The sequence below is a fragment of the Balearica regulorum genome, chromosome 12, assembly GCF_011004875.1.
Source record: "Balearica regulorum gibbericeps isolate bBalReg1 chromosome 12, bBalReg1.pri, whole genome shotgun sequence".
Taxonomy (NCBI): Eukaryota; Metazoa; Chordata; class Aves; order Gruiformes; family Gruidae; genus Balearica; species Balearica regulorum.
The window spans coordinates 1751467-1772534 of NC_046195.1; the positions used below are offsets into that span (position 1 = coordinate 1751467).

Below are 21068 nucleotides of genomic sequence, written 5' to 3' on the forward strand. Positions count from 1 at the left end.
ATCCCCGGGACCAAGCAGAAAGGGACTGAGTTGTTATTTCCACAGCCTGACTCTGGAAACTACACCCAGTAATGCTTGCATACATAGAGATGAGTTCAGCACTGGATATGCCTTTCTTTTCAACATATGTAATAACTAGGTGTGCTTGCAGGCCAGAGAATCCCCCTCCGCACTGTTCAGCGGCTGGCTTGTATCCTTGTAAATAATCAGTGAATCCTCTAATGACACTGCCTGCATTCCATGTCTGGAAAGCAGCCTGCTAGAAGTGCTTATGTGCTGTTAGACCCTGTGTGATGATTATAGATGATAAACGTAATTATTTTGGGTCCTGATTGCCTCTGCTTTCTTCATTCTGTCGCTGATGTGTAAAACAATCTCAATGTTATCAGTTCTATGGGCAGAAACACTGTGAAGATACAGACTTCCTCCCGAAGGAAGGGCCAGACTTTCAGGGAGACAAAACACCCGAGGCCCAGAGCTGCAGCTGTGACAGATGCCTGCCTCTTCAAACGTGAAGTCTTTAAGATGCACCTGAACACTCTGCAAAACCAAGGTCAGAGAGCGATGGGAAGCAGGTTTCATTATCCAGCTGTAAAACCGACAGACAGGAAAGTGTTAGTGACGAACCAGTTCGACTGAGTTCTGATCAAAGCCGTGCCATCATGCAGATATCACAGAACTCGGGATTTTAGGAAGCTGAATAAAATCAAATCTCCTAAAGCAGCAAAATGGTCCATTGGACCTGGCGGTACCACATGTGAAGATGTGGGGTGGGGGAACCCTTTCAGGAGTTGATTGCCTTCAGATTACGAGCAGCAGATGCCTCAGGTTGGGATCCAGAGCAGATTTCTGTCTTTTGTTCTAAAACACTAATCCATCATCCAAAAGAGTGTGATTGCTTCCCAGCCATGCGAATAAACAGACAACACTGCTAACCCCTACGGGGAGGATGTCACTGTCCCTCACAGAAGATGGGATAAGGCCACTGAAGCTCTCCAGCCTCACCCAGTCTTTCCCTTTACTTCCACCACAGTAAGGCCTTTTCCTCCTTCCTGTGTTCCTTCCTGCTATCTCCAACCAAGAGTCCAGGGGAGTTCACTTCCATAACCTGCCCCACATCCCTCTGCTGCCTGCTCCCTGCCTACTCCCTGCCTGCTCCCTGCCTCCATTCTCCCCACGATGCTCAGTTCTCTCCCATTACAGTTCTCCTTGCACAATCTCAGTATTGTGTGCACGTGCCGTGACACCGAGCAGGGACCTGCACAGAAGAAATAAGTGATAGAAGGCCCACTCTTGTCTTCTGTCACCTCCTCTCTACTGTCATACCGTCCTGTTTGCAGACTGGGGCTGTCAACTCCCTTTTACATGATCCCTGCCACATCCTGAGAGGGACGGAACTGGTGAGGTCTGGACAGCCTGCGCAGCGCCGTAAACTTTCCTGCCAGTTCAGGAGGAGGGGGGTTACTGGGAGAAGGCCGAGAGGCAGAAGGAACAGCGGGGTTTGCAGAGCTGAGGCTCACACCAAGCAGCCCTGCTTCCCTCCATGCTAACCCCATCGTGACCCGGCTCCTCAGAGACAGCCAGTGCCTGAGTTGGAGGAATCTGGAAAACAACCAGTTCTTTAAGTTTTATTATTAAATAAATAAATCAATCCAGCTATCACGAGGCCCTGAAGCCAAAGTGGCCAAGTAAAGGATAGGAGAAGCCAGAAAAGCTTCAGTGAGAACAGGTAACAAGAGACGTGTTTACCACAGAAGAGAGACAAGGCTTCTAATACAAGCAGGCTGCTGCACCACAAACATTCCCTATGGCCTGGTATGGCTGTACAGAGATATTTACACGTACAGGCAGGGAGACGCCGATCCCTGGCTGGTGAACAATCAACTTTTATTCTCTCCAGACCAGCAAAGCCAAGATTTTAGTAAACACGCAACCCCAAAAATGCGCCTGCGGATTGGGTAGAGCAGAGCCTGTGCTCTCCCTGCCAAACAACAAAGCCGTTCTCCTGTGGGTGGTTTCACGGTGAGGTTTCTGTGGGGAGGAAGTGTTTCTAGCGGTCAAGGTGGAGAACAGGGGTTCAGGAGACCTGGCTCCCATTCCTGGCTCTAGGAATCAGGAAAGCTCCGATTGCAGCAAATGCGCCCACTTGCAGGAGTCGCTGGCCCTCTGTGCCTCTCTCCTTGTTCAGGCGCAAATTGCTCCTCTGAGGAACAGCGCAGAGACTTTTCCCCATCTGATAACACCTCCTGACCTTGCAGGGTTATTGCGGAGCTTGCGTGATTGATGCCTGAAAGGCTGTCAGAGCTCTTCGGATGAAAATCTCTCTGGAAGGTGTTGGAAGATGTGCACACACGAGTGCCGACACGTGAGAAAGAGACATGCAACTCACACACTCTCTGCTTCCCTTCAGCTCACAAATCTCCACCCAAGACTTGCTGGTTCCGCTGCTCACACATTTCAATATTTATACGATGGATCTAGTAGAAAACCTGTGCTTTAAAGCAGAGTAGCCAACACTATAGCTTAACAGATGCCCTTACAAATACTCAACCCACCACCTTGGTTGCCCAGACTCAGCCCCAAACCTCTCCATTTTACGTACCAAACAAGGCCAACGTGAAGCCAGACTGAAAGCCCGTGGCAGATACAACCCAGCCCTACTCATTTCCGGCGGGCTGGCACGTGTGACCTCCCCTGGCCCTCTGCTTTGTTCTCTCTTCGTTTCATTGTAGATGTCATTAACGTGCTGTTTACCCCCTCTTCCAGCTCATTAATGAAGACACTAAAGAAGACTGGACCTAACCCTGATCCCTACGGCATACCGTTAGATAAACACCTCCTTGAAAAATTCCCATCAACCTCTTACCCATAGGAAGGACTGTTGTCCTGAGGTGTGCATAGCTATTAGAGCTAACGACTTCGCCTGTCACACTTCATTAGCAGTGAACCCCCATGGGGAAAACCCACCAACTGCGCCAACAGTTTTCAAAGAAAAAGCGATGAAAGAAGGAAGGGATGTCACACTGTCGCACAGGACGGCTGTGTTTCGCGGGCATGCTGGGTTTGCCTGTTTACAATGTTTTATCCAACTTTTGGGTTTACTTCCTGTCCTAAATTGATCTGGATGCTGTTAACTTTTCTAAATCTTCTCTTACCTTGCTGGCTGCCGTTCAGGAATTGGTGGCATGAGTCAATCACAGTGGACCGGTTTAAAATGTTGTAAGATACTTCCCTCAAGTGGAGGGAACAAAAATCACTCAACTGCGTGTCACAGGCTCTGCAGTATACCTCAGGTAGCAGGAAGATAAGGAGAGATGGACACCTACACGAGGTAGAATCTATCAACCTACCTGATAGGCGTTAGGAGTGCAGAAAAATTATCAGTGATACTGCAAAATAAACTGCCCCAGTCTACAAGTGTCAGAGCACACAAGAAGACACCCAGTCACCCTCTGCATCAGACACCAAAGGGGCATATGGTCTGACAACCTGCCAAGTTACTACAAGGACAGCTAATGTATATCCATGACCAGGTTTGAACGCAGCCGAGATGATTGCGACAAGAGCTCCTCCACGATATTTCAGCAGAAAAGGGAGAGGCTGCTTAGAAGCAGCTCGAGGGGTGAACTACCTGAGTCCTGTAGAACAAGGCTTTCACGACTACCGGAGCCTGCAGCAGGGCTGCGAGGGATAAACAAGAGTGGGGAGAACCAGAAACAGATTGCGGTGTGTCGGTAGAGCTGGTGTGGGTGGTATCTATACTCACCCTGAGGCTGATGTCTGATCTCGCAATCACAAAGCAGGTGATGAAACATGGACAAAGAATTCAGATTTCACTGTAGTTTTACTGTTACGGAGATAGCAGCTCAGCTCCAGTCTCTTCCGTACACACTGAATGGGAGAACATTTCATCTCCTGCAAATGAAAAGAGATCAGAGGGGCTTAGCATGAGGCAGGATTTGTCTCTGTAACTGATCAGTCCAACAAAGAGACACACAAGCCGTTTATTACTGAAAATGAATTGTGCCATCAAGGCAGATCCCTGCAATTACTTCTGTTAAATATTATCTTTCATTAACTGTAAAATATATAATTAATAAACTTGCCCCCTCGTTTTTGTTAAGTTTCACTGCAAAGATCTTATTACTGAAATAAATCTTTCTAGCAGTGCATGTCGACGGAACAGAGGAAGGTGCACGCCTCTCTGTGTGTGATAATTTCCTTACGGGAAACCGAATTATTTGGGAGGAATAATCACCTCTCTTCATGTCTAAGACCGTAGAGACACCCCACTCTGAGATCAGTTGTTTAAGCTCATGCCTCTTGGAAGCAGGCAAGAAGAATCTGCTTTGGCTGGCAAAGATGACTTGAGCTGAAAGCAGTCAGGCAGACGCAAGCTTTTCTTTCACTGGCAAGTCTGAAGAAATGAAAAATGAATTCCATTTTTTGATTTGCAGTCCATTAAAGAAGTCTTCTGACTATAAAGCTGCTCAGAAAGACCTCGGTGGTTAGGCTGATTCTTTTATAAGCCCCATGTTCCTCCACCTCACAACACTGTGCTAGAGCTGCATGACTGATTTGCTTTCCATGTACATCAGAACTGTTTTGATTTGGGAATGTCTGGTGATGGCTGTTAAACCATACCAATTGGAAATGCTTCAAAAATGTTGCTGAAATTTGACTCCAAGCATAAAATTCCCCTTAGACTCTGTCTCCACTTGTGATCTTTACCTCAAGTTAGTTGATTGCCAGTTCAACCAGGGGTAATTAAAATATTTCCAAAGGCTGTTCTGGGCAACGTTTTTTGCCTTGCTGCAGGCTACAAATGTTCGTGGTTTGCCCTAGGCTGATCTTCATTCCTGCCTGAGTTGGCACAGGCAGCAATGCGTGCCAAACGAGGAGGAACGCCTGCTCCATCACGATTCTCCCCGCAGCACAGAGGAGGAGAAAAGGACAGTATGTATTTCAATGAAACCCTATGATTTCACCGCTTTTCGAGATGTCCGGATGACCCCCGGCAGAGCCAACAGGTTGCAGAGACACTCGCCCGCAGACTGGCAGCTTCAGTACAGACGAGCTTAGCGGAGAAGGAGAAGCGTTCTCATCTTAACTGGCGTTTGGAGCTGTTCACAACGAGATGAGCTTGGGGAGGGAGGGGGTGTCATTTCCTGGCCACCCACTACTGGTTTGTCAAGCCATTTTGCAGTTGTGGGCAGACTGGGAAGGGAAGGCAAGAGCTCTGTGGGTCACGGCTGCTGGGAAATGCACTATCCCCGACTTGGAGCTGGTCAGGTCTCAAAAAACTCTACTAGAGAACCTTACCCCACTGCTGCCCTGAATCTAAAGAACAGGGTCCATTCTCCACATCGTTTTAACTACCACTTCAGAATGTTAAAACAGTCAACCAATTTGACTACACGAAAATTGGAGAGTCAGCAAATTATCTAGTTAAATGATGCACGTAGAAATGTTAATTCAACAGCAACTGAAACCTTCTTACATTTCTTACCATCTAAAGACGATAATCCTATACAAAAAGACAGTGGCTGAACGTATGGTCCTTGCAGAAGAAATCCTAAGAATATTTTAGCTATCACCTACAACGTAACTTACATGCAGTTACACAAACAGCACGGGCTGAGAGTGAGTTTGGAAGGGAAGCTCTGAAATCATATTAAACAACTATTTGCCCTGGTTTTGCTCTAGGGGAGAGGCTCGTACATCAGCCCATTTCCACCAAGCGTGCCTTTGCATAAACTCTCCGTACAAAAGTGTGATTTCACTTTCCTGTACAAAAGCATAATGCCATTTACTGTGTGACGTGCACGCTCCTACCCCTCAACAGCGAGGAACCCCTTTGTGCACACGCACTGACTCTGCTGACTCCCAGGCATGATTTCATTCCTCAGGAGCCCCGCTGCGTCAGACCAGGAACGCTGGAGAGCGAAGATGGAAAAGTTAAGCAACTTAACTCTCTGGCCGCAGAAGGGGGAGGGAGCAGGGAGGCAAAGCATCTGGCTTCCCCGCTTCTCTAACAGCCTGGCGGGAAGGCTGCTGTCAATCCCACCTTCTGCCTTGTTGGAAGAAAGCAGAAGTGACAAGAGGCCCTCCAGGCAGGCAGCCAGGAACCAGAAATTCAATTGAGCCACCTCCTGAAACCGGACTTTTTTGGAGAGCCTTTCCCTGAAATTGTTTTGCCTTTAAAAGAAAAAAAAATTTCATCGCGGTTCAGGGTCAATTCATCACCCCTGGTCTCCTGGCTCTCCTTTCGCCCAAGAAAGCATGATTTGCACAAAAGGATTTCCATTTTCTGGACTGCTCTACAACCAGCCTCACCCATAATAAATACATAGACGCATAAATATGCACACACACGCGTGCACAGATACAAACATTGTTATTTATAGATATAGGCATTGCCATAGACAGATAAATACACAGGTGCGTTTCTTTGCTGTATAACATGCAGGGAGAGAAGTGATACGGCAGCTGAATTTACTCTACGTTCGCAGCTTAGGAAACAGAGTGTGGGACATACGGTCTATCTCTAGGGCTTAGACCAACTGGTTATTGGCTGGTGCTGTTGTTCCTCTAACAAGCCCCTGGATATATCACTGTGGCTGTAGAGAAATGCAACGGAAAGAGCCTTTCGCTGTCAGCAGCAATCTGTCACTTCATGTATCTTACCCTGCCTCTTGCAGCACAAAAGCTTCTGAGCTGCAAGTCGGTGTTAGGAGAAAGGTCATTTTGCAGGTAGGCTGTGGTATTTTTCTTTATTTCTGGGAATGTGCGGCCAGCTTGAGGCACCGTCTGGATGCTGCAGCATGAATTTCAGCTTCACATATGCCTAGCTATAATTTAAGACAGGGGAGCGTTTCCATTACAAACCTCATTTTTTTCCCATGGATTTATACCTTACCTATTCAGCTTCACTTTAGGGTGGACCTCCACCGAATAGATTCACAGGCAGGGAGAAACTATTTTTCTTGTACAATGTTTAAATCCAGCTCAGCCTCTTTCGGTTGTAAGATGGTGAAGGAAATTACGTATTACACAAACACTCACAAGCACACACAAAGAGCTTACACAAACATATGCCCGCAAAGAGATCTGTTACACAAAAAAAAAAAGAAAAAAGACAAGCCAATGCAAATAAGCTCGGTTTTAGGAATGAATTAATTCGACTGACTTTATTATTCTAAATAATTAACAAGTTGCAGCAACCTTAGAATGCAATAACCACACTCAGGCTTTCATCTAGGTTAACTGGAAACAGATAGCTTATACTGATATAAATGATATCAGTCTAAATCTGTGACAGCAAACTTGGAGGCAGAAACCTGACACACAAGGAGCCCCTCTCTTTGCAGCACTGCGTTAGCAAGTCCCGTACCATTCTCCTCCCCTGAAATATTCCAGTGCAATGAATCCTCCCGCCGACAACGCCAGAACCCCCCTATTTTCACGAACGCCAGCTGAAACCTGACCTCCACAGCACTCTAGTCTGTTTATGGCTTGGTCTGGCTTAGTAAACCCATTTTTGGGTAGGTTTTTTTTTTAACTCTTTATCGATTCTACTTTGATGTAGTCCAGTAAAGCACATTGACAGAAGCAATTTATGTTGGCCAGTGCCTCTGGTTCCAGGAAAGCCTCCGTGACATATATGAAGAGAGTTTAAGCACCTTGCAAGTAACACAGAGGTTACTCAGTTATCCCACGCTTACTAGTTTCATTCAATCCATCTCCATGACCGAGATTAGGAACGACCTCCCATTTCTCCCGCTCAGAAATGAAAATAGCTATGATTCGCCCTACGTATCACTTCCTGACACCACAGGGAAAAGTTGGGAAGTGTGAAACGGGTTTTCCCAGTCTTAAGAGGAAAAAGCTGCAAGTGGCCACTGAAAGGAGAGAAGCATTTCCATGCTTCCCATGGCACAGAACTCAATCTTCTGGCATCAGAGCTGGCACAGCGAGCACCGGTACCAGCAGGGCTCAAGCGTCTGGACGTGATGAGATGCCCCTATACACATCTGCTGCACAGGTGTGTAACCACAAATTGTTCCAGTGCCACAAAAATCTAGATTAGGCAACTAAAATATTATGGATTTATCTTATTAGCTGGAGATGCTGCTGATATCCTCACAAAACGCTGTACTCCCTCGTCCTCTCTTGGTTTCACACCCAGACCTGCCCCCTGAAGCTGGAGAAACATTGACTAAGAACATCGTTCAGGGAAGATGTTTAATAAAACCCATAGTGCTCGGTGGCTCTTAAGTGCAACATAATTGTTTTCTTGCTTCTTGCTAAGAGGGCACGGCAACAGGGCGGAGAAGGATAGCTGAGAGCTGCAGGGACTGGAAAACTGAACTCAATTTAGCCACAGAGCAGTTTAAAGTTCCTGTTGCATTTTTCATCTAAGTACAGCAAATCCTCCCGCTAAGCAACAGCCCAGGTGGCCATAAATACTGAAACGCTAACTGCACGAGCGGCGTGCGGGTGTTAGAGAGGGCGTGCGGATAAGGCATAGCGGGAGAGCAGCTGAGAGCGAAGCAGAGTGTCCTTCCAGGGAGGCAATGCCACCTGTTAGCAGCGCTGGGAGCTGGGCCCTGCTGCGGGACGGCTCTGGAGGCATTTGAGAGCTGCTGGATTCTCATTCATTCCAACCCTCCTGCAGTTACGAAATGCTGATAGAGTTTCACTCCGCACCAGCTGGAGCTCCAGGCAGGGGAGTGTCTCCAGAGAAGGAGCTCAGGACTTCCTCCCCAGGGAGGAAGATGAGGGGTGGTCTAGAGAGGGTGCAATCACCGCTGCACGTCCCAAGTGACACAGCAGAGATGGCCATCGAGCACCTCCTGTGCCAATGGGAAACTTGTGTGGTGAAAATACAGCTCATCACTTATCAAAGGAAAAGAATATAAAAGAAAATATGGTCTCTGAACCAACCACAGCTCAGTCTGCCTCCTTGCAAGGCTCCCAGAGAGCCCCTGCCGCAAGAAGGGGGGGCAGCAGGGGGCAAGGCACACTCAGTTAGCATGAGAGCATGGGCACCTAACTTCACATTCTTCATTAATAAAAAGCTGAAAAGCCTCCCATGTCCTCGCCTAGCATCAAAAGGAGGAGGATTTCCTCCCCTATTCATTCCACGCGAGGTCTACGGATAAATGGCTACGCACAGGGATGACGGGCAGGTGGATGGATGGCTGTAAGCGCAGCAGACAGGTTGGAGCGCAGGTGGACAGCGTGCCAAGCGCTTTAGGAACGGGGGGGGCTGCTTGAATTGGGGTGCGTTAGAGGTACTGCAAAAGTCCTGGGTGATACGTGATGGACACGGGAGTCTGCGCTGCCTCACATCTTGCAACAGTGAAGGCTCAACCTGTGACCGCCCCAGCACGTGCCTCGCTCAGTATCTACCAGAGTTCCCATATGGCGATTGCCGAGTGATCTGGACCGCTGGGGCCTGTCAGGACAAACACACCAGGCTTCCTGGCATTTCACCCAGGAGTTATGAAGCCGTCACTCGCTCAGGCTGTCTCTGAACAGTGCCAGCACGCCTTGGTACACTGCCTGCTTTTCACCTGATTGTCATTTTTGGATGCTATTACTGAGAGGCGGTTTTGGAGCTTCAGGACCTGCTGGGGAGAATGAGGCCAAATTCCCAGCCTTTCTGCCTCCCCACTTCTGCCCTGCTTTCTCTTTTCTGGAAAGTTTTCCCATGCTAAGTATAGTTCCTAACAGGTGCAGGACCAGAGGGGACTGTCAGGGACGCAGCTGTCCCCACAGAGGCCTGGATCCATCTCCATCTGTCTCACTGGAGTTATCCGTGCTGTCTAACTGAGCTCTTCGGCCACGGGATGGGGGACCATCAGAGATGCAGACAGGGAGGAGATACGTGCACGTACACACACACACACACACACACACACAGAGGGAGGGTGATTATTCCGGGGAATGCCACAAACAAAGCCTCTGACATCAAACTAATGCATCCTTTGAGGCTTTAAAGAGCCCTTGCCACACACAGGCAGCCTGCCAGCTAACTCATCTCTTCTCTTTGCCATGCTAACAGCCTGATGCCAAGGTCAGGCTCTAAACGAAAGCTGCCTGCTTTGTAATCCCCTGTGCCTCATTTGGGGATGCCACAAGACTGGTAAGAATCAGTGGCAGAAAATATTTGATCGGGACCAACTCCAGTGCAATGACTGAAGCGGTTCCCTTGCCCAGCCAGCTGCCAGTCCAGCCTTCCACCCTCCCAGCCCCACCCCGAAGCCCTTCCAGCCTGGGGAACAAGGGCTGGGTGTGCTGGCGACATAAAGACGGCGACACAGGTAGCTAACGTGCCTCTGAGTCTGCATGTGCGCGGAGCAGTCACAGATCACTGACCTCCTGATGCGTAACGGTGACAAGGTGTCCTAACGCAGAGCTGTGGGGGCCAGGTGCTGGGCTAACCTTCCTGGACACCAAGTTGTCTCATTGCTGTGTAGGGGATATGGAAATATAAGAAACAGAGATAAGTGGCAACCCTGCTCACAAACTAAAGGTGCCTCCTACCCCCTAAAGCATCCTGGCATAATTCCAGGCCGGTATGACATGAGGAAATAATAATTTTGCAACACACTGCAAGAGCAGCTGATCTGTTTTACAAATCTGGGTCCAGGGATGTGTGCTGTGTTAACAAGCTGCCTTAGCTTAATAGGAGGGTGACGAAAACCATACGCAGGGAATAGGATGGTACCCTGACATCACCACCACCATCGCTGAAAGAACAAAGAACGAGGTTTCTGCCTCCACACTGTGCCACCGCAGAACATGCTCCATGCTGTGCTTTGGCCACAAAGTCCAAGGTCTGAACCCAAAGCCCAACTAATTGCTAAAGGGCAGCGTCTTAGGCTGCAGGAAACCAAGCCGCAACCAGCTCTCAAAAGCCTGCCTGGGGCTCAGAGAAGAGGTGGGACGGTCTGGGTGAGACAGATGTGTACAAATCTTTGGCAGAGGAAAAATCCATTTCCCTTCTTTTATTCCTTTGTTAAAATGAAACCACAGTGCTGCTAGCAAGCCTCTGCCCAGTCACACCCTCCCCAAGGAAGAACCGCGAGTCCCTGGCTCTGGGGTGCTGCAGCCCAGGAGAGGACAGGACTTGCCTGCAGCTGCAGGGACAAGCTCTGAAGCCAGGCAGGTGTCACAAGCAGCGAGCCCTAACGACCCCGCCATCTGCACTGCCCAGATATCCCTTGCCTCCTACAGGGTTCCTCAGCAGGGCTGAGCGCAGGCGACAGCGATGTTTGGGGCCTCCCTGCTCCCAACACACACGTTTTACCAGGGCACTACTCTGACACGTTCAGATGCGGACACCAGCAGGAGTTTCATCGGTAGGAAGAGCAGGATCAAGTCCAGCTCTACTAACACCAGCACTACTACAGGGATGGCATCACCCTAACCTTTTTCCTAAACGGCCTTACCTTTTTATGTCTTGATTTCTGTCCCCTCCTCCAGGTTTTCAGGGCTTTGTATGGTTACTTTCCTTTACTCCTTTTACAACAACCCTTTTTCAGAAAGAAGCGCTGACCGAAGCTCTTTGGGTCTCCAAAGACTATTCCATCACATCGGTGCTGACGGGGCTGGGGCTGCCAGACTGAGTTATCACAGGTCCTGCCCTGCCCTGCCGTTAATACCGACTCACTAAGGGAGCATCGGTCCAGCCCAAGCAGAGAAGGTCAACCCCAAGCTGCAGAAGTCTCCCACGATTAGGGAAGAGGCATCAAAGGGAAAGAAGAAGAAAACAAATATATCCCAGGCATCTCCCCTTTCTAGACATCTCTGGAAAGTCGTAATTGAGCCGAGACGGCCCCAGGGAGGGAAAGAGTTACAGGGAGTCATGAACTTTTCACGACCAGCTCACCTTGTATTAAGGAGACTCCAGCCACATGCCATCCCCAGCCCCGAGCCCGCTGTCTCACAACACCCGTGTCATGCAATCCGACGTCTCTTTCTGTCCCAATTTAATCCCTTCCTGCCCAGCGGAGGGTCACACTCCTGTTATCAGGACCTATGTGGCTGTGCAAGCAAAGTTGATTCAGAAGTGATACAGGAACAGCGAGCTGGGACTCTAACTACTGAGGAATGGAGGCACATCCCACCATTCAAGTGATAGTAAAAACGTAGTAGGTGTTCTTACACACTAGCATCATTCGCTCCAATTCAGGAGTGCTGAGCTATTCAGGAAGGGTGCTGCTGTGGGAGAAATATCATCAGAATGCTGAATCACTCGCTCTGAAGTGTATCTGCGCTCAGGAAAAAGGGATGTCTCTTACCAGCTCTGGCCAGTCCTGGGTGTCACGCAGCTGTCAGGCCAAGAAAATAGATGGCTAACATTTGTAAGTCGTTTTTCTACCACAGCCTGGTAGCCCAAAGCCCAGACTAAACCAAGACAGAAGCAACACCCAACAAAGTCATCTGCACTTCAACAGCACAGCTGGAACATCTGCGGCATTATGCAATCCCCTGCCTGGCCAGACATGGGATTGAGAAAGGGTTTTTCTGCCCTTCCACGTCCTCTATCCAGCTGAAAAAGAAATGAAACAACCAAGCCAGTAAAGAGGTAAAATTTTCTTTGTCTTTGTTCTTAATCCCAGATTAAGATTGCCTCAAGCTCCAGCACTCCTGCCCCAGCTACGAGCACGTTCACACCCTGAACACGCTGGTGCTGAACGGGAACCTGGTCACCGAACAGGGGACCTGGGTTTTGCCACCCAACGCCACAAACCCAACATCAGATCCTGGCTCAAACTTTGCACCTGTAATTTACAGTACAACCAACAACCTGGTGGGGTCTGATATGCTCCACGGGATTAGAGTTGGAGAATTAAGAATCTATAAAGATATTGTCCAGATGGGTATCGGCCCTGGAAGCCCCAAACCATCCAGATTTCGGACTTAAATGTGCAGTTTACAGAAACAGGGTGTTGTTCTTCAGTCCCCCGCTCCTGGGGCCCTGCGTCTGCATGCAAAATTCCACTTTTGTTATTGCAAAAATGGCACTTTTAGCTCTCGCAGCTGAAAAGTCTGAGGATATGGCTCAAGGATTAAACCCCTCCTCCCCAGACCTACAATAAATAAAAAGAGTTAAAGCCAGATTTGTAAACTATAAGGATTTTTAAGCCAATTTTGTGACTGTTTCAGGCAGTTCTGCCATTTTTTGTCGTTGGTGAGTGAGACTCACAGGGAGGTGTGGGGCAGAATACAGGATGCTTGACCACGAGGCCTGGGACGGTTCCCTCCGATGCAGAGATTTCTGGAGGCAGAAGGGCTGGCAGAGAGGAGGCACAGGAAACAAAACCGGACATTTGAGAGACATTTACAAACAGATTTCTGAGCCAAAATTTCCTCTCGGTCACGCCTGCACATCTCTGTAAACCTATCTGGCCTCTGCACCGTGGTTTGAGGACAATTTAACCTGGAGTCTGAACAATAGGATTAAGCACTGGATCAGCAGAAAAATGATTGCAGTTACTTATTATTGCTTGCTATTGGAGAGTTATTGTTACTACAGAACGTTTGTTTCCCTGAGCCACATTGTGTAAGTGTCGGTGCCTTTGCTAGATTTAATGGTCCAATTATCACGGGCTGTGTCACCTCCTCCCCGTTCTACATGACGAGACCTGCTCTCCTGCCTTCATTCCCCTCTCGTGTTTCGCTAGCAGGCAAACACACCTTTGCCGCTCCTTCATGGGTAGTCTTCTTTTTAACTTCTCCCATGCTCAGGGCTGGTGGGGGTTGAGGGAAGCCAGACAAGTGGAAGAAGCAGTCTCTGGGCTGGGTATCTCACCCTAAAGATGGCTAGTTGGGTGTGAGTTTTCTTCCCTGGCTGAAAATCTAGGGTTTTACTTACTTAGTGAAAAATCTAACCAAATGTTCTCATTAGAGTTGAAGTCCCCACCACGGTCACTCTACAGCAGGGCTGTGGGGAGAGGTAATATTAAATAAAGAGCATGAGAAGGGACAGCGACTGGCTGGGGTGGTGGGGAAGGGACTAAGCTCCTCTTTTGCTCTCCTACGAGCAGCCAGCAGCAGACCATCCAGGATCTATCCTGAACACCATATGTGAGAACACCAGCTCCTTGCCAGGATAGCAAAAGTACAGTATAACAAACAGCAGAGTTTCACAACAGGATCAGATGTTTATGTGAATAAGAACAGCATCCGCAGTGACGCTAGCTCAAATGAAAATCATAACAGCTATTGATTCGCCTGCTTCAGGGTATAAGCTGCCTGCCAGCTGGGGTCAGGGTGAAATCTCCCCCCATAGGGTAGTATTGCGCAATTACGGGCATTATGGGATTTTTATGCCTTCCTTTAAGGCATCCGGCCTTGGCTTCTGGTGGAGACAGGATACTGGGCTAGAAGGACTATCGGTCTGTTCAGCTCAAACAGTTTTTATGTCCTAATACAAAATTAATGGTTCCCTCACTGAGACTCCACGCAGTAAAGCTGCCTGCTCTGTGCATTGCAACTGGCAGAGCAAAAGTGGGGCTGAAAACTCATTTCTTCCCAGTGTTCCTCGATGCAACGCGACCCTCGGACCCTATTCAGGCTTACTGTCTCGCCTACACTGTGCCACAGTCACCCCGCGCTCTCTGGGGATCAACACACTGATGCCAGACCCCAAGGGGTGCAGCATGATGGAGTCCTGAGCTCCTACGCTCAAGAGATCCCTCAGCCTCCTATGCTAGGGATAGCAGATCCACAAATCTCTGCAGCAGCAGCTACAAAGCAGGTGGTTTGTAGGCGCCTGTGTCCTTTCAACCAAGCCTTCCTACTGTACCACCTCTTCAATGGCCTCTCTCGCTGACAAAGGGCTCTCTGTCAGGTTAGGCAGGCTGTAGAAGCAGAAACAGCTGTCTTAAAAACTCTATTTCAGGATGCACACGGAGGTCCCTTCTGCTTGGATGGAACAACACCTCATTCATCATTCAGATAGCCAGACAGAGCCACTCATCTTCATTTGATGACACCTTTTATCTACAAACACCTAGATTAAGACTCTCAACCAGCCTGTGAACTGGTCAGGATCTTTATACCAAGGCAGGGGCACGCTTTCCAGGCTCACATCCAGCGTGGGGCGGGAGACCGGAGGAACTGCTTGCTCCGATCACGATATTTACAGCAGAACTTTTCAGAAAAGTCACTGTGCCCCCAGTGACTGGAGCAAGCAGTTCTTGTGGAGCTGATTATTTTGGTGTCTAAGTGGAAGCCGAGTTCTGCAATTGCAGTGCGTGCGGTTGACTTGTGGCTTGCCCTAAGGGAGTCAACGGCACTGCTGGGAATCCTGACCTAGGACTCCTGACTCAGGCGTTCTGCAAAACCACGGGCCCTGCTGTTTCTATGCCCATTTTGTGCTCCCGTATCTCTGCTGGGGCCAGCAGAGCGCTGGCCCCAGGATTTGAACTGCTTTTGCAGAGGCAATAGGGATCTGGCCGTTGCTGTGTGCTCAGGAGCAGGGAGGGCTCTAACCCCTCTTTAGCACTGACTGTACCGCAGCTGGCCCTGCTGCCGGACCCGCAGCAAGGAGAGGTTTTAGCAGCAGCTGTCGGCACTCCAGAAGCCTCTTCCCTTTGGCTTTGTGTCCAGCTGTAAAACTGCAACAACTTCCACCTCCCTCATCTTCCTACTTCCCACCAGATCCTCTCGAACACCTCTCCGTCCCGCTGAAGGCCACTCCGGAGCTCCTGTGCCTCCTCCGTGCCACTGCCATTCCCAGCTGCCTCCCACTCTCCGTGTGGCGATGCCCACAGCCCTTTCCCACATCTCCTGCCCACCGTGGCTCACCAGCCAGCCCGTCCGGCAGGTCCGAGGCTCCCCACGCCACGCGTGCCCCACCAGCCTGCCCACACAGACTGGCTGGCCAGCCGCCGAACTTGCCGCTCGGGTTGAACAAACAGTTTTGGTGGCTGTGAGTGGTCCTCAGGGCTGTGGTCTGACACCGGACACCTCCACCCACCGGTCAGATTGGGTCAGAGTCAGTCAACGTGCACAAGAACGACTGGAGGAGAGCTGGAACTGACAGGAGTCCTCAGCACATATGCTGGGTTGCCTTCAAGGATCGTATAAACATCCCAGAAAGCCCATAATTGTGCAATACTACCTTACGGGGGGGGGGGAAGCTTTCACCCTGACCCCAGTTGGCAAGCAGCTTATTTCTCTTGGTGGTGCTTAGATCCCAGGGCAAAGTGACCACGCAGAACCATGAGGTGGAGACTCAGAGCCAAAGCCGAGCCCCTAAGCGCATCCTGTGACACCAAACACTACTGCAGCCCCTGCTTTGCTCCCTTCTAACCACTGCACTGTGCTAAACTCTTCCTTCACCTCCCCCGGCTCTATCTATCTAAGGGAACAATGTCCTCATTCATATAGTGGTGTTGACCAAATCATAAAGAAGATGTAATGACATTGTCTCGGCTGACACGCTGATCGATGCTTTTCATGCAAAATTATGCTTTCTGTGACTAATAAATATTGATCTTTTTTGTTCCTGTGGAGCACTGCAATAAAGAGTGACTTAAATATCTGCCAGCACTGAGCATTCTCCATCGCTTTCCAAGCCCCAGCTCCCCCACAGCCACCAAGCAGCACCCCTTTGCCTTTCTATCTGTTCTTACGTCTGTCTGAGCTCATCGGACACCGAGGCCAGAGCAGCGTGCCTGATCTCAAGGGAAGGCACAGCACCTCTGTGAACATCCACCTTCCTTTGTTTTTTCGGTCCTTTGAATGGTGCTTATGTTACAGCGTTTCATAGGAAGAAGTAGAAATTAAATAGAATTGGAGTGAGTGCTGGGGAGGGGGAGCAGGGTCACGTCCTGGGCACATTTAGGATAATAAACAGGAGAAACTGGGCCAAGTGCGGAAGGAATGGAAACATTTACAACTACTTGGCAGGGGAATCGTGTAAGCGCTAATGGGCATGGTAAGACTGCTTCAAACTCCTTAAATCAAAGCTACGGAGCTGGGTAGCAAGCGCCTGGCGACAAGCTTTGCTGGACACAAGGCATCCATTCAGCCCTGCTGAAAGGTCGGGTCCATGTGGCAGCTGTCCTGCTCTCTTTGCTCCTCTGCTGGAGGGTGGTCAAGCAGTGCTCTGCATTTCACACCCCCTTGGCTCCCTCAGCGCCACACCTAAGTACAAAGCAGCGGTGGCTCAGGCCTGCCCCCGTACGGAGAAGGGATCAGAGAGCGATGTGATGGTACCTCTTGGGTTCCCGAGTTCTTATGGGACCCTGTTTTCTCCAGGTCTCCCTCCACTGCCTCTTCTCCTTCCATCTCCCCGCCACCAGCAAGGGAAGAAGAACATTTCCGTGTCTCCCAGGAGCTCAGAGAAGGGAGCTGCACTGGAGAAGGTGAAGTGTGAACTCAGATACAGGACTGCAAATAGATTGATGATGACAGGCAGAGGCCTGGGTTCAGTCACTCCTGTCTGGCAGACACACGATGATTGAATTTGTTCACTACGCATATTTTGGGAGCAGATTGCTTTCCTTTGCTGAAGGGAACAGATCAGATTCTTACCCACCGTGAGCAAAGGAGTTAAGTTGCAACAGCAAACCAGAAAGCAGGAAGGGCCAAAGGTCTCCGGCGCTCTGTACAATCTCAGGAATTCCCACAGGTGCTGCACACATATATGCACACATACACACCGACTGCAGCAGATGATCCTGCTCGCTGCTCCCCTTTCTACCATGGATCTGTCATTATTTCCCTGTTCTGGGGAAGGTGCTGTAATGCATCCTGTCTCTTTTCTTTCTGAGGACTGTTCAGTCGGGCAGGGACTTGCCCTGCCTTTGGTGACCTGTGTCCAAATGGTGTTCAGGGTGACCCAAGACTTGAGATCGTGCCCCGCTCCCCATCCTTCAGCACAAAACTTGCTTTGACCAGCAGTTTTGATGTGTCCTATTTCCCTTTTCCCCATGCAGACAACCAAGTGCTGATAAGGCATTTGAGGTGAAAAACCTACAAATCAAAAGTCACTGCCTCTGGACTATGGAGCTTAAAATATGATGGCATCTCCTCCAGATTGTGAATGGGTTCACTGAAGAGCTCCCCCAGTCCCGAGAGCCTCCCCTTCCCCAACCCCCTCCTGGGAAAATTGGAGAAGCAAAGGGCTGCTGTTCCAGCAGATTTGCAGGAGTGGGAGTTGAAGAATCAATGAAGCTCTGAAAGCCAGTGGGGAAAGTCATTCTGCACCTTCCTGACACCCGGAATAAATGATTCAGCGAGAAAGAAAAAAAAAAATACAACAACCCTCAAATGAGGCTGGAATTACCCACTGGAGAGATATTTCATCTTGAGGAATTGTGTTTGCTGCAGCGTTCATCTCACTGAGCCACAGCAAGGCTTTAATATCCAGCAAAAGGTCAAACCTAAATGGGAATTGTTACAGCTTGCCGGAGCCCCTGACGCCAGCTGCCTGCACACACACGACGAGCTCCCAGCCCCTCACGCGGGGCCGGCTGGGAGTGAGAACCGAACCCGCTTGTGAACGCTCTGTGCACGTAACAGTACTCGAGGTCTTCGAGTGGCTCTACATTCATCAGCCCTTCCCACCCCCGCAAAGTATTATCACGCCCAGTTTATTAACAATCATCTTCCCTATTAATTAGACAGCATTTGCCACCTTGCGGACCCGCTCCCAACTCTACCTTTGTAATCTCTCGCCACGCCAAATTCGCAGGGCCTGGAGATGAAATCTGCAGGGCTGAGCTGCACGGGCGCCGCTCCGCTCACAAGACGCGCTCCCTCGACCATGTCCCTGCGGCACAAGAATCGGCAGAGTTAGCTCCCGGAGCCAAGGCAGAAAGCATCGTTGGGACTGAGGCGCTCTCTGTGCCTGTGCTCTGCCACTCCGCAGCAGTATCGCGCAACCGGGGGTGCTGCTTTGACCCCAAAGCGGCGTTTTTCAGCGCTGCTCTTCAGCCTCACTTGGTCTTAGTCCGTGAATCTTTGCTCTCCCCCTCTGCCGTTCTAGAGATGCAGACCGGCACCTGGATGCCCAGAGGCTTTGCCATCCTCTTTACTTGCCTCCTCTCTGCATCCATATGTAAAAAAGGATAATAAACACTAGAAACGTGGTTGTACGTCCTTCCCCTTCACGACGGTTTGTACGGGGTGCTCTGGCGTGGCCTCTCTCACTCCTCTCAGCTGTGGGTTTGCGATACAGCATCACAGAGCTACCAGCGGGCCACAGCAACCTCAGCTGCCCTCCCTTCCAAAAAAAGACGACCAAAAGATCAGCCCAGCCCATGCAGTGCCCAGGGAGGTAGGGGACATGCCCAGGAGCCTGAAGACCTGCGTGCAGCGCTTTATCGTAAGGCCTGAGCCCTGATGGGTTCCTAGACACAGTTCAGCCCAGGTTAAAATGTGAGAGCACAGCCCCACAACATCCTGCGTTCGCTCCCTGTGGAAGAGGGACTGGGTACAAAAGGAACAGATCTGCCCGCTTGGGTGTCTTGAGCAGGGTGAATTTGGGGTGAATGCTGGGAGCTTCCAGATGTTTCCACTCAAAGGATCTAACCAAGGAAGGCACCTGTTTATCGTAAAGGAAGGTGGGATTTCAAGGCCCTTGAGGGCTGCAGGGGGCAGCTGTCAGCTCCTTCTGATTTAGAAACATCACTGCTTGAAATACCTTTTCGGAGCAGAACTGCAGACACTTTCTGCCAGTGCCCTGGTCCTGACCTGCCACCTCGGCAGCCGGCTCTGCCCCTCGCTCCTGACCTGTCATCCCTTCCCCTGGCTCACCTCCTGCACCACTAATGCTGCCGGCTCCGAGGAACCCCACCTCACTCAGACTGCTTATTTAATTAAGCTGTTTTGATGAGGATCGCGTTGCACACGTGGGTCTGCTGGGGAGCATTTGAATCACCAGTGTGTGCAAGTCCAGGGTGGTCCTCTGGGGCTGCGGGAGCCTCGTGCCCACCTGCCTCACGGCCACCATGGCCATTTTGTTCTTCCTTCTTCTGCTTTGGTATTGCTGCTGTCTCTCTCCATCCACACATCTGCTCAGCCTTTCCTCAGTAATTTGTATTCTTCTTCCTTCCCTCGGACTCAGCTCTGCCCTCTGGGAGTTCGGCATCCCTATCCCAGGCTGTAGCAGAGTTCCAGGAATGAATTAGGCAGACAGGAGGTGGAGGGAAGGCAGAAGTTCCCAGAGACATTCCTGCCTCCTCTTCTCCCCGAGAGAAGAGAGGTGAGAGTCCAAGAGAAGAAGGGAGCAAACTGAGCCCTTCCTGTAACAGCCACTGGCCTCCCAAGAGGGAACAGTGCAGGTCAGTGAGCTGAGCAGAGGGGGATTTTACCTAAGGCAGAGCTGAAAATCTGCTTGAGCTTCGCGGTTTATAGCAAAACTGGTCCCAAGCTACAGGCAAACTCCAGACTCTGCAATGAAACAGAAAGATCTGAGAACTAGCAACCCTCCTGACAGCCCTGTGCCTTCCACATTCCGTCTGTCATTCATTGTGACCTGAAACCCTCCTGCTTTCCTGTTCAGGACCATATTAAACTCAGCCAACCATCCTGCCCAGCAATCCCAGCTGCTCTTTCAATCCTTCTTGATGAACAAGCTGCCATCTGTGATGGGCAACACGCTGGTTTCTGTGCTGATGTGGATGAACATCCACTGGGGAATCACCTGAAACCACCACTCTCTTTTCACTTGTGACTTAAGCCAGATTTCACTATGTACAGAAGGATTAAATTTTGCTAAGGTTAACACGATATAATTTTTTGTTCAAATATTTACAGTTAAAGCTCACCAGAAGGTCAACAGGATTCTGCTGGACAATGCTCAACTATCCACATTCCTCAAAGAAAAGCAGGGGTTTTATGTGGGATTTAAAAAAATCCAAAGACATTCAAAATTCAGCCCTCCCGATCGTTCCCGGGCCAGGTTGGGTCCGTGCCATACATCCATGCCTCCAAGGGAAGCAGGAAGGATTTGCTGGCCTTTTCTTCCTAATAACGGTGAAGGTGTGGACATGGCCAGAGCGGGTCACCAGCCCCTCACACGGTCTCGCTAAGGGAGG

General features: G+C 49.9%; 1 long non-coding RNA gene across 1 annotated transcript in view; it reads right to left on the reverse strand.

Annotated features, from left to right (window-relative positions):
- Window positions 1-21068, reverse strand: part of LOC142603451 (uncharacterized) — a 73968-nt gene that overhangs the window by 24619 nt on the left and 28281 nt on the right. Inside the window, exons 4-5 of the long non-coding RNA XR_012837381.1 lie at window positions 18690-18799; window positions 3767-3915 (exon numbers count right to left, since the gene is read on the reverse strand). This is a non-coding gene — a long non-coding RNA (uncharacterized LOC142603451). The remainder of the gene's footprint in view (window positions 1-3766; window positions 3916-18689; window positions 18800-21068) is intronic.